At 33.7% G+C, this 7,500-nt stretch overlaps 2 non-coding genes and 1 pseudogene across 2 annotated transcripts; 2 read left to right on the forward strand and 1 right to left on the reverse strand.

Annotated features, from left to right (window-relative positions):
• Window positions 1–2,955: 2,955 nt before the first annotated feature.
• Window positions 2,956–3,113, reverse strand: LOC147467480 (signal recognition particle RNA; annotated as a pseudogene).
• A 327-nt stretch (window positions 3,114–3,440) lies between these two features.
• Window positions 3,441–3,738, forward strand: LOC147467481 (signal recognition particle RNA). Its single transcript, XR_015190558.1, has one exon.
• Window positions 3,739–5,897: 2,159 nt separating this feature from the next.
• Window positions 5,898–6,195, forward strand: LOC147467482 (signal recognition particle RNA). Its single transcript, XR_015190559.1, has one exon.
• The last annotated feature ends 1,305 nt before the right edge of the window (window positions 6,196–7,500 follow it).

The following is a 7,500-nucleotide window of genomic DNA, read 5'->3' on the forward strand; positions in this document are numbered from 1 at the left end:
CACAGTGTGTATATATATATATATATATATATCTATATATATATATAAATATATATATATATTATAATAATATATATATATATTATATATATATATATATATAAGTATATATGTATATATATACATATATAGTATATATATATATATATATATATATATATTATATATATAATATATATATATAGATAGATAGATAGATAGATATGTATATATATATATATATATATATATATATATATATATATATATATATATATATATGTAAGTGTGAGTGTGTGTTTGTGTTTACGTATACAAGCATGTATAAGTATGTGCGTATCAAAATTACTGGTTAAAGCCAGTATTGAACTTCTTATTTACAACTGTACATTTTGTTGGAATTGCTATAATTTCATACATGATCGTACTACCTTGGAAGGACACAGTTTGATGATACAAATATTGTTTGATAGAAAGTTGGATCAATATGTAGATTACCCGATGAATGAGCATGCATAACAAGAGTTAATACTAAAATTGTAAATACTATTGAATACTGATACTTAAAATATCGTCAACATGTCATCCGTCATTGAGTAGGTTTGGTGACTCGTCTCGACTCGGAGGCCTGGCTTGTAGGATGGCTTGGGATCAGAATCACGGCTGCAGGATTACTCATGTTGATTGGGTATCCGCACTAAGCTCGGCATCAATATGGTCGTCTTTAGGGAACCAAATGCGACCAGGCGAAATATGTTAACTGGAGGGAAATTCGAAACCCACATCTAGCTAAAACCGCCAGTGTCAACTAGCCTGCGTTAGAATCACCAGCATAATCAAACCTCATTATTTCAGGGTTTAACATTTAGTCAGTAATTCATTTCTCTGTTTGAATTACCTCACAGCTTAAAGATAAAGATGAGCCAGATACGGAGCAGATGCTTCACCCGGGGTAAGGCGAGCCCGGCCTGTGACAACTAGTGCTGACTCGTGATTCTGTGTCAGCCATAAATATATATATATATATATATATATATATATATATATATATATATATATATATATATATATAGTAAATCTGAGCTTGGTCCTTATCTACCGTGGTGTCCAGCCATAGTGGAAACTCAAGAGCTTGAGCGGGGCTCGATCTGCCATCCACACCCTCGCCGCTGTATTCACTCCATAAGACATAAATGAAATTAGATAACAAATGATTATATAACGTATAAAAAACTAATTGTTCAAAATATTGTTAATCATGAAAAGCAATTGGTAACTATATTACTAAATATATATTTGCAATGATTTATGACAATTAAGCTATAGTTCATTACAAATTGAACATAATAAGTTTTCAGGGTTCTGAAATAAAAATTGAAATGTTACTGTGAAATAAACACTTCTATATATCTATATTATCATTATCACCAATGCCATCATTATCATTATTTTCATTATCATCATTAGCATTGCCATTACTATTATTATCTTTGTTTATCATAGGAATCAAAACATTACAATGTAACAAACCAACACACCCTCCATTAAATTGTTACAGTCAATTAATTTTACAATCATACGTCAAAAGGAACTCTTATATCTCTGGTTTCTTACAACTCACTTTCACATCAATATGTGTATATAAAACGCATAAAATATATAACCAACATTTCCAAATTCACTCCTTTTCGACTTCCGCATTTGTCCTATAAAGACACTTAGCTCTTTGTTATACTAAACCAAAAAACACAAAAAAAAACACATACTGTGATTGAAATCTCAACATACCAATTACGAGGAAAAATTCGAATATAGTAATAACCAGTAATTTTTTTGCATTCAAATGTATCAACCTTAAAATATGTAGCCCAGGAATTCCACGATAACAAATAATTAAGCATATACAAAATAACGACACTTTCACTATGTTATCACCATAAAGCTCTTTAAATAAAGCATACAACATCAACAAATGCTTTCAGAACCTTAGCTATAATACATATTATAGGAGATATCATATTATATATAATTATAAAAAAAAAAATCGAACATCTTAGAAATTAGTATTAATATACAATTCCAAATATTACTACCTATAAATCTAACAACTGCTCTGATAACTATTAACCAAAGAACTTTTTAAAACACTATCAATACAACTGAAACTGCGAATAGTTAAAATCCGCATCTGCATCCGTCATTGCTAGTGGATGTGCTCACTTCTTTAATACCTCGACTCGGAGGCCTGGGCTGGAGGATGGCTTGAGGTGAGGATCACTGCTGCAGGACTACTCATGTTGATTGGGTGTCCGTACTCATTATTTCAGAGTTTAATATCCCGGGATATGGCAAGCCCGATCTGTGTCATCTAATGCTGACTCGTGATTCTGTAGCAATTATTGTAGACTCGAGAGAGTAAGTCTGATTTTGATCCTTATCCACCGTGGTGCTTAGTCACAACAGAAACCGCCAGGCTACAGTGGAAACTCACGAGTTTGGGCGGGGTCGATCTGCCGAGCACACCCTCGCCACTATATGCTGTCACCATTATCTTTATTGTTACTATTATCATTATTCTTATCATTTTTACTAACTTTTTTCATTATTATGATTATCATTGCTGTTGCTATTATATTTTTTTTATTGCTATTGTTATCATTATCATATTTTCAATATCATTATCATTATGAATTTCATCATCATGGCTATTTCTGTCGTTGTCATTGTCATTACCATCAGCATAAATACTGGTAGCACTGACCTTATTTTTATCATCATTATCAGTAATACAATCATTTACTTCACAGTAATATATGAATTAAATATTTATTTTGACACACTGAAAACTGATTATATTACATTTATAATGAACTATAGATTAAGTGTCATAAATCATTGTAATTATATATTTAGTAATAAATTCTCCAATAGTCTTTTATGACGAATAGCAATAATTTGAATAATTAGTCTGTAAATCATTTTAATCATTAGACACTACTGCTCGACTCGGGTACTTTTGGCTGTTGGATATCCCCCTAGCCCAGTTCACACCTCCTTAGTCATCCTGGTCGCTCTTGGCTCCCCAAGGATGACCAGTTTGATGTCGAGCTTAGTTCGGACACCCTATCAACATGGGTAGTCCTCTTAGCACACGTAAAGCATCTGAAAACACATTCGATATAATATTTAATGAGTCTTTATACAGAGACATGGAGGATGGATTATTTAAGGCGACATGAAACAAACATTAGAATTTGTTCTAATTTAACATGTCGGATGACTTGAGACTGTAATTTCACAAGACTGTATAATATCCACACCATCATAATTGTCATTAGGTGTCAATGAAGAATATGCTCATGATCTGAATGCGGGAATTTACAAAGTAAATGTTCACAACAAAATAAACAGTTTATCATCGCTAAGCTACTCAAATTCTCAGTAATATGGATATTACAACGGCTGGAGTTGGTGGCTTGACTCTGTAATCCGGCGACTCGGAGGCCTGGGCTGGAGGATGGCTTGAGGTGAGGATCACTGCTGCAGGACTACTCATGTTGATTGGGTGTCCGTACTAAGCTCGGCATCAATATGGCCGTCCTTGGGGAGCCAGGGACGTCCAGGTTGACTAAGGAGGTGTGAACCGGGCCAGGGGGGAAACCCAGCAGCCAAAAGCACCCGTGTCGAGCAGTAGTGGGATCACGCCCGAGAGTGAGTGGTCTGCAGCGGCCTTGCCAATAGAGTTGGACTTCGTCCTTTTCTCGTCTCTTTTAACTAATCGTTAACACAACTTAAGTTATTTCATTAATCAAGTCAACCAAGGCAGATCCAGCAATGATAAGCTGTATAGATTTAACAACTTTATATAACCGATTTTCTTTCCTGCCTTATTTTTCAAAAATGGTATCGTGTCAATCCCATGTGGAAAGCTTCTAAGGATATACATAATAATTCACACAACTAGCTTCCCAAGTTATTTGCCTACGCTTCAAAATCACTCCCTCCGAAATAGCGTCTACAGAGGAATCAACCCGCTATCGTGTTCCTCTGGTTAGTACACTCAAGAGGCGAAGGTTTTAGACACATTTACGCAAGATCGATCCCAGCCGTGGATTTGTAAACCTCTTGTTATGAATTTCCATTTTCTATTTGCAGTTTTCACTTACGTAAATTAAGTGTTAGCATGATAAACATAAAAGATCCAAGGGGTTCAGTCTTTAAGAACCCTGCCAGAGTTGTTCCCTTTAAATCTTAAATGTGACGGATGATTATGAATATATCGACTGCCTAACAACTGTAAGTCTTTAGTTTCAAATGAGTGCCATGACATTGTAATCAATGTCAAACCCAAAATAACAATAGTAAAATTAATGATAGTAATGAAGTGTTACACATCACTGCAAATATATGTTTAGTAGTAACTCGCTAATTGCCCTTCATTGTGCATAGCAATAATTTGAACAAGTGTCCATAGAATTTTAATCATTAGCTTTTTGTACGTTATATATCTGATTAATTTTATGTCAAATATAGTGAATAAAGCGGCGAGCTAATTTAAACAGAGAAATGAATTAATTACTAAATGTTAAACTCTGAAATAATGAGGTCTGATTATGCTGACGATTCTAAAGTAGGCTAGTGGATTGGGCTAGATATGTGTTCCGAGTTTTCCTCCATCCAACAACCTTGTGACAGCTATTGCTGACTCGTGATTCTGTGTCAGCCATTGTTGACTCGAGAGAGTAAATCTGAGCTTGGTCCTTACCTACCGTGGTGCCCAGCCATAGTGGAAACTCAAGAGCTTGAGCGGGGCTCGATCTGCCAACCACACCCTCGCCACTGTATTCACTCCATTAGACATAAAGGAAATTAGATATCAAATGATTATATAACGTATAAAAAACTAATTGTTCAAAATATTGTTAATCATGAAAAGCAATTGGTAACTATATTACTAAATATATATTTGCAGTGATTTATGACACTTAAGCTATAGTTCATTACAAGTGGAATATAATAAGTTTTCAGGGTTCTGAAATAAAAATTGAAATGTTACTGTGAAAGAAACACTTCTATATATCTATATTATCATCATCACCAATGCCATCATTATCATTATTTTAATCATCATCATTAGCATTGTCATTTCTATTATAACCTTTGTTTATCATAGGAATCAGAGCACTACAATGTAACAACACTCCATTGAAATTAAAGACACACAATTGTTTAGCAGTCGAATTATTTATAATCTTGATTATGCTGGGTTCTTACAGACTGCACTTTCACCTTAATATGTGTATATGAAAACTGCAAATAGAAATATATAACAAAATGTTGCCAAATTCACGGTCCGGTTCGATCTTCCGCAGATGTGCCTAGAAACCTGGGCTCTTGGTTATACTAATCAGAAAAAAAACACGATAATGTGATTCCTCTGTCGACGCCATTTCGGAGGGAGTGAATTCGAAATATAGATAAAGAACTTGGCAAGTGATTTGTGCATTATAATACATATCCTTAAAAGTTGTGCACATGGAATTGCCACGATAGGACAAAGGAACTAGAGCATATACAAAACGACACTTCACCATTGTTATTCACCATGAAAGGCGATGGGTAAATATGTACTGAATACATATTTGCAATGCTTTCTGAAATTTAAGCTATAATACATTATGTATAGAAGATATGCAGTAGTTATATTTATTACTTTGTGTTGCAGTTTTATCCTTAAACATGAAGGGAATATAAATTTCTAGGGAACAAGTCTTGATTGTACCAGATATTTCTACCTGGTTAAATATAACAGTGCGATGAGGAACTATTGAAAGAGCATTGAAAGGGTTTAAAAGCGAACTATCAATACTACTGAAAGCTGCGATAGTTAAAATGCCGTCAGTAAGCATCCGTCATTGGCTGGGGTTGGTGGCTCGACTCTGTAATCCGGCGACTCGGAGGCCTGGGCTGGAGGATGGCTTGAGGTGAGGATCACTGCTGCAGGACTACTCATGTTGATTGGGTGTCCGTACTAAGCTCGGCATCAATATGGCCGTCCTTGGGGAGCCAGGGACGTCCAGGTTGACTAAGGAGGTGTGAACCGGGCCAGGGGGGAAACCCAGCAGCCAAAAGCACCCGTGTCGAGCAGTAGTGGGATCACGCCCGAGAGTGAGCGGCCTGCAGTAGCCTTGCCAATATAGGCAGACTTAGCTCTTTTGGTCTTTCGTATAAAAGCATTATATCATTGTTATTGTTATCTCACCATTGTAATAACTTTAATTATCCTTATCATTACCATCTTTTTTCAATGTTCTATCGTTTCTTAAAAAACTACACTTAATTTAACCTGCATATTGTGTTGGATGGAAGGAAACTCAAAACCCACATCCATACAAAATAGCCAGAGTCCACTAGTCCGCGTAGCATCACCTCCGTAATAAGACCATTATTTCATATTTTAACATTTACTCGGTAACTCATTTCACTGTTTATATTACCTTATCGATCTATTCACTCCATTAGACATACAAGATATCATTTATAAAATGATTATATAACGTGGAAATAAATAATAAGTGCTCATTACAATCATTTAGATACTGATTATTCAAATTAATTTATTCACCATGAAAGGCGATTGGCGAATTCATTACTAACTGCATATTTGCAAAGGATTTTGAAACCTAGGCTGCAATTCATTATTTATAGGTGATAAACAATCTTCCAAGGTGTTGAAATTATGAATGAGTTGAAATGCCACTGTCAAACGAAACCTGTTTTTATATTATCATATCATCATTTTCGTTGTTATTGATATCTTCAGTATTTTTACTATTATTTTCATCATCTGCAGCAACAGCATCACCACTCTCCTTATTATCTTTACTATTATCATTATCATCGATATTATTATTGCTATTGTTGTCATCTTCGTTATCATTACTATTTTATCATTATACCATTGTTTTCATCATATCATTGTCATTATCTGTATACATATAAATTTATATACATTTGTATATACATATCAATTATATATTATCTATATATTATATCAACTGAATATATATATATATATATATATATATATATATATATATATATATATATATATATATACATTCACTTCCACACACATGTACACACACAGACAAATATATATAAGTATATATATAAACATAGTATATATATATATATATATATATATATATATATATATATATATATATATGTATGTATGTATGTATATATATACATATACATATACTGTATATGTATATATATACCCACAAACACAAATAGATATATGTATACATATGTGTGTGCGTTTGTGTGTGTGAGAGATTGTGTGTGTGAGTGTGCGTGTGTGTGTGTGTTTGTGTATGTTTGTAGATATACATATATATCCATTTATATATATATATATATATATATATATATATATATATATATATGTGTGTGTGTGTGTGTGTGTACAACTTAAAATAGCGTTAACATCCAACCGTCACTGGCTGGGGTTGG

The sequence above is a fragment of the Penaeus japonicus genome, unplaced genomic scaffold (genome assembly GCF_977035675.1).
Source record: "Penaeus japonicus unplaced genomic scaffold, GWHDUDI00000001_assembly GWHDUDI00000035, whole genome shotgun sequence".
NCBI classification, from domain to species: Eukaryota; Metazoa; Arthropoda; class Malacostraca; order Decapoda; family Penaeidae; genus Penaeus; species Penaeus japonicus.